General features: G+C 37.0%; 1 non-coding gene across 1 annotated transcript; it reads right to left on the minus strand.

Moving 5' to 3' along the window:
* Positions 1-7773: 7773 nt before the first annotated feature.
* On the minus strand, positions 7774-7880 carry LOC145979056 (U6 spliceosomal RNA). Its single transcript, XR_014440772.1, has one exon. It is a non-coding gene; the product is annotated as a U6 spliceosomal RNA (small nuclear RNA).
* Positions 7881-11047: the final 3167 nt, after the last annotated feature.

Raw genomic sequence — 11047 nt, forward strand, 5'->3', positions numbered from 1 at the left:
TTAATCAGGCAGCTATTGATATGTACAACGACTGGAAAGAGTTCTATCTGCAACACAAGGAGTACTCTTCTTGCTTTCTGTTTAGATCATATTTCTAGTCGTGAACTATGGGTAGGCAAACGGCCCTAAGTTCTCTCGACTATGAAAACATGAGACAACGTTTTTAATTAGTTTAACGTGAGTAGCGAATATTCTTCGCCAGCAATTGTTTTCAGCCCCTGATAACATCACACTCGAAAGACAACGAAAAATCCACTTAACACATCAGGGGAAAACCTTGGTTAAAGTAAAGTTATTTTCCTGATACTTGTTAATCAGATAAATAGCTACGCCTCAAAACTTCAAAGACTCGTTTTGCATGTTCGTTCTCCGTGACAATTCGTTACATGATTTTGTTACGTTATTTCAACGTTCGACTTGAGAAAATAAGAACATTCCACATTCTGTTATATTAACGATAGCAACAAAAGCTTTCATATCGAAGAAATTTTAATTTCTGGTTAAAGAATGACTATTACCTGCAGGTTTCTTTCAAAATACTTCTTTAATTTTGCGGACATGTTCAAAGCCTTGTGATGTCTTCCTTGTTCTCTGGACCACAATAATTCCAGTCTGTCTACATTTATATAGGAATATATATTTTGATCTGCTCTGAAATCCCGGCCTTCTGGTAAAATCAACCAATTTAAACAATTTTCCAAGGCACTGTTAATATATTTTTACGTAAATTTTTCAAAATCAATTGTGACTATTCATGATAATGACCTTTAGGCCTTGAGCCAGGCAAGTTGTCGGTACCACTCGGGGGGACGGGTTCTAATATGATTTTTTTGGTAAGGTTGGGATGCCTAGAGATGGAAAATATGTGATAGCATGTCATAACTCTTTGCCTTCTGTGCGTTATCACTCCACTCCTCACATAGCTTGATGTAAATGGAAACTTTTGCTATTTTTTTACTTTTACCATTATAAATGACAATTACAGTAATTTTGATCTAAATTTTTAATAATGATGATAATAATTAAGACTATAATAATTACACTAATTAAAATATGTGAATATTTTAATAATTTATTTGACAAGTTGGATGGGATTTAACACCATTACTGGATTCAATTGGGTATTTGCCCATCATTAATGCCGATAATATGAATTAACAACTGAAGTGCGCAGCTGTGTGTATGACAGCAGCAGTCCAAGGACAGAGTAAGAGTTCATTGAGGAACGTGGGCAAGTAGTAAAATGCCTCTGAAGTGCGATTTACCTGAAACAATGGCATGGAGAGCCATAGGAAGGATGGAAGCTGGACAGACAGCGAGAGAGGAATCTGAAGTCCTTGGAGTGTCGCAAAGTGCCATTTCTCGCCTGCATATTCGGTTCCAAACAACGGGAAATGTGCGACGAAGGTAAGGTCCGCGAGCAACAACAGCAAGAGACAATGGGTACCTCTTGTGAACAACAGACTGGAACAGACGACAGAATGCAACGAAACTACAACGTGCCATTCTCACAGCAATAGGGCGCAGGTGACCTCTCAAACTGTCTGAAATTACCTTCTTAAAGATGACCTTTAAGCATATAGACCCATGGTGTGTGTTCCATCACTGTGCACCTTTCAGTCCGTAGAAACTTGGCTGAGGAACATCACAATTGGAGCCACAGCGAATGGGGTTGAGCCGAGTTCTCCGATGAGTTGCAGTTCATCCTCCAGCCTTATAATAGACGTGCGTAATCTGGAGGGTATGTGGAACACGCTATAACCATTCTTTTGTGCAAGAAACATTCTAAAATGGAGGCGGTGGACTGACGGTGTGGATTAAAATCAAAATTGTGGCACGTACGGACCTCCACGTCATCCAAAATGGCAGTTTGACGGCCCTTAGATATGGGGACGAGAACCTCAGACCTCTTGCCATGCCGTGCACAGATGCAATAGGTGGTCGTTTCCATTTCATCGGCGATGATGCTCGTCCTCACAGAGTTCTGTTAGTGCACAACCTGCCAGAGAACGAGGGAATAGAGAGTATGGAGTGGCCAGTGTGATTACTGGAATAAATCCCATAGAGAATGTCTGAGATGCACTTGGCAGACGCATTCTAGGTAGCATGTCACCTCCCTCAACTCTTCCAGAGCTGAAATTGCCCAAAGTGTGCCACGTCCTCTCACGTGAGCATCTACCAGCTTAGCACAGGGTAGAAACAATGAGATACCTCTGGGTACAGATCAGGGTGACTAACACTACGAATATATGGAAAGAAACAATAGATTTAACCCACTACGGAGGGTACAATTCGTAATATATTCTTGAATAACATGTACAAATACTAGATAACTTTGGAAATCTTTTCATACAATATTTTTTCTTCTATTTTTATTTCTTATTAATTTCAGCCAATCTTCTTTTTTTGAGCTTCTTCTTTTTGTAATTACTAAAGCATCTTCTTCTTATAATTACTAAGGCTTCTTCTTCTTATAATTACTAAAGCATATTCTTCTTATAATTACTAAGGTTTCTTCTTCTTATAATTACTAAAGCATCTTCTTCTTATAATTACTAAAGCATCTTCTTCTTATAATTACTAAAGCATCTTCTTCTTATAATTACTAAGGCTTCTTCTTCTTATAATTACATACTATATATTTACATCCTTATTTACAAATTCCTGATGCTACTTAAGTTTCTTCATCTATGTAACATCATCCTTTCCTTATTCTTTATTTACATATTTTGGTTCGTTCATTGGTCTTGCTAATGAACCTTTTAGATCCTGGCTGGATTGATTTTTACTTGTACGTGGATCATTAGATACGCTTCCCTTTGTATCTTTGTATATACTTCCTGGAACGGTATGTATATCTAGGTTCTGCAGCTTATATGCACGTTCTTGTTTGGAAAAGTCGTGCAATAGACCCAGTGGATCATAGTTGATGATTGGAGGTTGTATGATTTCTCCTCCTTCCCTTTTGCGTCTTGCCAGAATAGATTCTCTCGTTTTCCTGCCTCCTTTCTTTCCTCGTTTCTTTGGCATCACCTTATACAAATTGACGGAAATATTAAGAAAATCTATCCCTCAGATAGACAAAGAGAAAAGGGGTTAGTTAAAGATCGCCGCCTGACCGGCGCTAACCTTAACTTGGAGCTGCAATAGATGCGCCTACCAAAAGTGGTTGGGTGCCTGCCTTGAAATGGCGCTACACCTGGGAAAAACAACCCAAAAACCGCACGAAACTCTCAGTTCGTGGGAACCGTAATAGACCCAGAATCATAATTACAATTAGACTTCTTTACTTTTATATAATGATAACTTATGCTATTACTGAATATTAATTACCCTTTCCATCTTATTTATATCCTGTTATTGTGCTAAGTACATTTATTTCTTTCATTATAATTAGTATTAATATCTACAATCATTATTTCACCACATCAGCGTTTTCCCTTTTTCCTTTTTACAATGGTAGCCGTTTTCTTGTGTGCTGCCATCTCTAGCCCACTTTCTATACTGCTTTATGCATCATCAAATATAAGTGTCATTATTTTTGCATGCTGCCATCTATGATCCTCTACCTCAAACAACAACAATGCAGTTTGTGTACGTGACAGTTTGTATACGTGACAAGTGAAGAGTGGCGAGGAATTCCCCGAGCTATCTTCGACCACCTCATCGAGTCCATGCCACACAGATGTGCATGTGGTGTTGGCCGTTAGAGATCACACACCATACTAGGGGTGAGTTACTGCTGTGACCCTGTTCATTTCTGAGCTGTTCTATTGATAGACACATTGCTCTATAGTGACGCACATCATGTGAGCATTGGTTCAAACGGGTGTAGGGTCTTTCCGTTACTTGTACTAATCCATACTCTACTGTATCGGTTTTCTGAACGTTCTTTCAGTTGCATAAACATCGACTCTACATGGTTTTCGTCTAGTTCTTTCTGTTCCTCCTTTGATCCAATAAGAAGGCAGTGGATAGTAATGGCAAGTCAAGTATCAGACAAGGCACTATTTGCTCGAATTATTGTGACAGCACAGAATCGGAATCTTCAAATGAGTTTTCTCTTAGTACCATTATCATGGGCATTAGAGACATACTTTGCAGAAAAATGTTTTCTCCCCTGAGGAAATATCTGGAAATTCAGTCACAGCGATTGAGGGTATGTCTTATTCAGAGAGTAAAAGAAGAGAAGTCAAACTTTGGTGAGGTCTATCTGCCTTGTCCATTGCTTTCCAGAAGGAAATACTAGTCCAAGAATCGATGTCTGTTTGATACGTACAATGAGACGTCCATAAAGAACACCGAAAGAACAATCACGTGGGAAGAACTCGGGCATCAGTCACAGAGCATCTCATCTTCAAGGAAATTCCTAAGTCACGTAATGAATAAACAATTGAAAATGCTTCTTGCAAACAGACATACACAGGAAATATTTTTGCAGCCTCGGAGATCAATGGCATCTCAATGAAAAAGTAATGGGCAAATTGTAGTTCTCGTGCTTACTGTATGCTCCAAAATTTTCTGTGCATTATGTGAATGACATGCATGTCGCCTATTCTGTGAAAGAAGGGTGAGATAGACATTTATCAACTTGCACCTTGGATCAACTGTCATAAGAAACATGCTCAAAATGTGATTATCAATCCGCTATAAGCAAGAGATGTCTTCTGAATGACCATGTATACCTAGTCCAAGTGGGAAAATGTGGTCATTAGAAAAATACGATGGAGCAGAGGAGCTAGTATTGGACTGGATGTGGCAACCAGCATCTCAAACTGTATTAGATCTATAGCTTGCAACTCCATTAGAAACTGCCTCCCCGATGGTGCAGTGGGAGCGTCACCGTCTTATAATCAAGGTGTCACAGGTTCGATACCCGGTGGAGGCACATAGTGGTTCGGATCTTACTTTAAACTGTAGGTCCAGTCCCAATTAGCCTTACTGTGAATAAACACCAAATCAATCAAACAACCAATTCATTAGAAACTACAAACTGCGTCTTCTGGCTAAATAACATCAGGTGCACTGACAAGTGCAGACTACCCACATGTGAAGATCAATGAGCGATGACACCTACTCAGAAGATGATGAATGATAATATTAAATATTGTTTATGTTAAATTATAACATACATGCGTATTTAAGATTTAGTCACTATTATTACGGAAAATTGTAAGTAAATTTTATGCATTTCATCTTAATTAATATGTCAGTATATAAGCAATATAATAAAATTTTATTATTATTATAAGGATTATATTAATATTATTACACAAAATAATATTGAATTTAATAAATCTGATGAAATTAAATGTATTTATTCAAAATATTTTGATGAATTTTTGTACTATTTATAAAAAAATATGAAAAAACATTATTTTTCGGCTATGGTTATTAATTCAATAATATTATATAAAAAGCAAAGAGTTATGAGATGCTTTCACACATTTTCCAGTTCCAGGCATCCACACCTTGAAAAGAAATCATATGAGAACCCATCCCCCCGAGTGGTACCGGTCTCCTAAATGTTAGGTCCTGGCTCATGGACTACTTGCTTCACTAGAAACGATTCTCTACATTCAGCTATAGTCTGCTAACGTTGTTTCAATAGCGGAAGTGGCCGACATTCGATCTTGCCACCGAAGTTCTCGGGATCGAACGCCTGGGAATGGTACTTGTGATTGTCCTTATATAATCATCACCCATCTTCATCGTTACGTTGAGTCAAAAGTGTTAAAATATAGATGTGAAATAACAAGAATAGAAATACAATTTTGTAATATGTCTTGTACTTGATTTATAACAGAAAATAAAAATGTTCTTACATACATATGATCCAGTGTATACCATTAATGGAATGGTTCGTTTTTCTAAAGACGATATGGGGGCATTCCACGAAAAGTGGTCCTACTCCATGTAAATAACAAAATCAATTAATATGGAAATTCTGTAGCGTGCGTAAGTTTTACAGACAAATGAAGTCCAAATTTGCTACATTTTAAAGGGTCACACACGTAACGCACTTTCGTTAATGCTTTTTAAGCATTTAGTCTATAACATCATTCAAGTTTTTTCATTTGTACAAAGTACTTCATAATTCTACGACATCAGTTCAGCATGACTATTTTAATCCACTCTCATGTCTAACTAACGCTTTCTCTCTCTAGCCTTCTTAAACCCGAAGGTTCATGGCTGCAGCAACACAGGCCTTCCATATGTCCCTATCCTGAGCAAGATCTATATACTCTTTTCCATCCCTACCAATTTCCTTCAGGTCCATCTCAATATTATCCCTCCATCTTCGTCTTGGTCTTCCTATTGGTCTCTTACCATCAGGTTTGCCAACAAGAATCCTATAAATTCTTCTTTCCTCTCCCATTCGTGCCACATGGCCTGCCCACCTAAGTCTTCTTGATTTAATCATTCTAATAATATCTGGACATGAATACAAATTATGTAGTTCTAAATTATGTAACCTTCTCCACTCACCTGTCTCCTCATCCCTTTTAGGTTCAAATATTTTCCTAAGGATCTTATTTTCAAATACTCTCAATTTATGTTCCTCTTTCAATGTAAGGGACCAAGTTTCGCATCTATATAATATTACAGGAAAAATAACTGTTTTGTATATTTTAACTTTTAGTTTTTTAGATATTAAACGAGAAGACAAAAGTTCATGAAGAGAAAAGTAACATGCATTTCCTGAATTAAGCCTGCTTTTTATTTCCTCTTTAATATCATTTTCATTTGTTAGTATTACTCGTAAGTACTTGAATTCGGAAACTGGTTCAAACGAGTTATTATCAATAATTATATTTTGATTATTACCTAACACTTGGTTTCGGCCAGTAACTTCCAAACCTATCTCTTTAGCTGCTTTGAAAAATATTTTAGCATAATTCTTAATTGTATTTACATCATCCCCCAGTAAGTCTACGTCATCTGCATATGCTAACAGCTGAGTCACACCGTTTAATTTTAGTCCTTCGTTAGTTTCTTGTACCTTCCTAACAGCGTATTATAAGGCAAAATTAAAGAGCAATGGAGATAATGCATCTCCTTGTTTTAACCCATCATGAATTGTAAATTTGTCAGACATATTAATATCCACACGAATTTTACTTTATGTTTCACCGGTGCATACTTTTATCATATTAATAAGCTTCTTAGGTATTCCAAACTCCACTAATATATTATATAATTTATCCCTTTTGACTGAATCATATGCTTCTTTAAAATCAATGAATAGCTGATGGACATTTTGATTATATTCCCACTTTTTCTAAAGTGTCTGTCTGATGTAAAAAATTTGATCTCTTGTTGACCTGTTACGTCTAAAACCACATTGATAATCACCTATAATTTATTTAGCATATGGGGTTAGTCTTACTAAAAGAATGTTAGATAATATTTTATACGTTGTTGAGAGTAGAGAAATTCCACGGTAATTATTGCAGTTCATTTTATCACCTTTTTTAAACAGAGGAACAATTATGTATTCTTTCGACTGTCGAGGGATTTCTTCTTTATTCCATATTAAACAAATTAATTTATGAATTTGACATATTAACGAATTCCCACCTTTTAATAGCATCTTTAACTTAAATTTTGTGTGTAAGATGTCACACACGTAACGCTGGAATGCCACTATAATATACGTTCGGCGCATCAACCGCGGCAAGTGTATTTTCCAAAGTGTGACGGCAGGTTTAAAGGTCGCCATTTTGAAATGCGTTTCACCCATAATAAAGTAAAAAAAAAAAAGTAAAAAATATAAATGTGGAACGCTTCACGATTTTGCGTGTCATCCTTGCGCAGGGGCCATGCTAATCTTCTCTGTATCGTTCCAATTTTAGTATATGTACCGCCGAAGCGAGTACACGTTTCACCAATAATACATCAAGAAATTATGAAACAATGCCTTAGTAGAACATCTGGAAAGTTCCCCGGATGATTGAATTGTTACATACACAGCATGGCAATAGCTGCGTCAGTTAGTCTCTAATAAGCAGCCAACGGATTTATATGTAGTAATTATGTGCTAAATATATAAATACATATTCAGTTCAGTTATTTTCACCAAAATATTGAGAAAAATATGAACTTAAAATTTTAAAAAAATTACAGTTTTAATAATATCACGAGCTACATAAAATACACACGCTTCCACTGTTGTCTCTTAGGATGCGTTTGTATTGACTGAAAGTGCATTCAATATCGCAAGAAGTAATACGAGTGTATTTCAAATTCGTCAGCTTATTCGCAACTCTTTTGGTTACATAGGGACATGTAGTTATTGAGCGAATATGGAGTGTATGTTGATAAATGTTCTGAAATATGGAAATATAACTAAAATATGAGTCGAAACCTAATATATGTAAAAATATGAAAAAAAAAACGGAATTTTTCGAGTCTACATGTCATAACTCATTTCAGCTTCATACATAAATGTGTATTTACGTATAAATCCATTCCCTGCTAAGTATTCCGGGTAAGTCGTAGGGCTGAGTCCCGTTTAACCTCTGGGAGCATCTCTCCCATGAATTCCAGCATTGCTCGGAGGTTGCCTGTGTCTTTACGCGACCCTTTCTATAATTCGCCATCAATTGCAAGGTGTGGCATCATACACTAGAGTTGCAGAAGCATAATAATAGAGACAAATATCTCAATTAATCTTGAGAAAAATTACGTAAGGGTTCCCAGCACTATGCCTATCTAAAACGACGCCGCACTCAAACCTGAGTGGAATTCTGGCTAACGTAACGTTTCATCGTCGTCATGGAGAGTAGAACTGGCAGACATAACTCTCGAATATCGCATCGAGTGGAAAAGATAAGATACGACGGAAACACACAGAAAATTTTCCAAGTACGGGTCAAAATCAAGGTTGTTTCCTGAAGTGCCATACATTGTAGTCAAGGTGACGTCGTGTTTACGGTTCATCATGAGTCTTGTATTTGATACATAAGTTTATACATGTATTATGTATGGATACACCATGTCCATAACATGTATATCTCGTATATTGTTGACTTTCAATTGTTACACTCCCACCATATATATACATATAAAACATTACAATACTGACCAAGGCAGGATTTATAGTATAAAAAATATATCCACTAAAAGCTAACGTTTCCACTCTCTAACAGGGTCTTCTTCAGACGAATATTCACAATAGATTAGAATAGATCAATCTATTGTGAATTTTCGTCTGAAGAAGACCCTGTTAGAGAGTAGAAACGTTAGCTTTTTAGTGTATATATTTTTATAATATAAATTCTGCCTTGGTCAGTATTTTAATGTTTTATTAACATGGAAGCAAGGCTTAACGATGTTACCATATATATACGTGTGTGTATGTACACAAACATGCTAAGTGTTTCTATATGTAGCTAATATTCAAATACATATCAGGTCACCCGGGAAATAACGTCAAGTGACTATATCTCGATTAGTTTCAAGTACTACGTAAGATGACATGTGGTACTTCTGACGTATGTAAGGTAAAGTCACTTGAACTGTACAGCGCTCCGTAAAGCAATTGTCATATTTCTAGAAGCTACTACTAGTTCATGAGTGAACAAAGGTGATTGCTTAAGGTGTGCATCTGTAATTTTCAAGGTAAGATTCTTCTGCTTGTACAATTCTAGACCATCAACTTTGGGGGCTGAGACCGATAAACTATCAACTTTGGGGGGGGGGGATATAACCAGGGTGTCCCACGAACGGCGCAACTGGGAATTAAGAGTGGCGTTACTTTGTAACCGAAACCTGTACATACATAAGTCATACACCAAATGTTAGCCCTGTCCAAGTAGATATTTTTAAACATAGAAACAACAAACGGGGTGCAGTGTTGTTCATGCAGTGTTGCCAAATGTAAGTGAAAGTGTAAATTTATTTTTCCACAAAGCATGGAAAATTGCATGTCAAACATTCGTACGGAAATTTGGACGTCAATTTCCACCTTGAGTAGGTGGACTATTTCGCCATCTATAGTTTAGAGCAGAAAACCGATCGTTTTCGCGTATAGCCAATCTTGAAATGCCTCGTAAAGACGTACCGGTCCAAATGGGTGTTTTAAAAAAATTATGAGGTACAGTGGCAACACTGTTGATGTTTGAAGGCAACAAAAGGTGTGTTTAGTGATGGTCTATGACATGGAAATACTGGAAATTGGAAAAAAAGAAAATGAAAATTTAGTGATGGTCTATGACATGGAAATATTGGAAACAGGAAAAAAAGAAAATGAAAATGAAATGTCTGTGCCGTTAAGTTATTCCACTGGAATCTCCCCCCCCCCCACACACACGCAGGATTTTTTTCTCAAGAGGGGCAGCAGTTGTCATAGTGTGGGTTCGTGGAGAGATGCTATCCTGCCAGTTAAGAACATTCTCATGAAACATCCCCCAACACGACAATTTGCATACGCACCCATTGCATTTTGCCAATGTTTTGTCCCAAAACTGGGATTTCCAGATATCTCAGGGGAGGCAATTGCCCACCCGGTCCCACTGCGGGCGCCCTTGACTGGAATTACCGTTATAACACCATTAAGCCTTGTTTCCATTATTATGAAAAATATAAATATGCTGACCAAGGCAGTAATTTATTTTATTAAAAACATAAACTAAACGTAACGTTTCAACCTTCTAGCAAGGTCTTCAAAACTTTTGTACTTGATACAGAGTCTGACGAAGACCTTGCTAGAAGGTTGAAACGTTACGTTTAGTTTATGTTTTTAATAAAATAAATTACTGCCTTGGTCAGCATATTTATATTTTTTTCATGGAATTACCGATTCTTTCTTTATTCTTCGTCTGCTGAGAGTCGAACAGAATTCGGAGCTCCCTCCATGCTGTACGGAAATGCTACTATTTTCCTTGTTTATTCTATTATTAGAATACTAATTAGCAAAAGTTGAAAGTACTTTTATGCGCAGGTCGTGTGCGTCTGTCTGTCCGTCCGTCGGTGTCTCAGAAATTACAAGGCAGAAAGAGTTTGGTGGACTAACAGACCTACCAAATGATTGGCCGACCAAGAA

The sequence above is a fragment of the Lepisma saccharinum genome, chromosome 25 (genome assembly GCF_977018435.1).
Source record: "Lepisma saccharinum chromosome 25, izLepSacc3.1, whole genome shotgun sequence".
Classification (NCBI taxonomy): Eukaryota; Metazoa; Arthropoda; class Insecta; order Zygentoma; family Lepismatidae; genus Lepisma; species Lepisma saccharinum.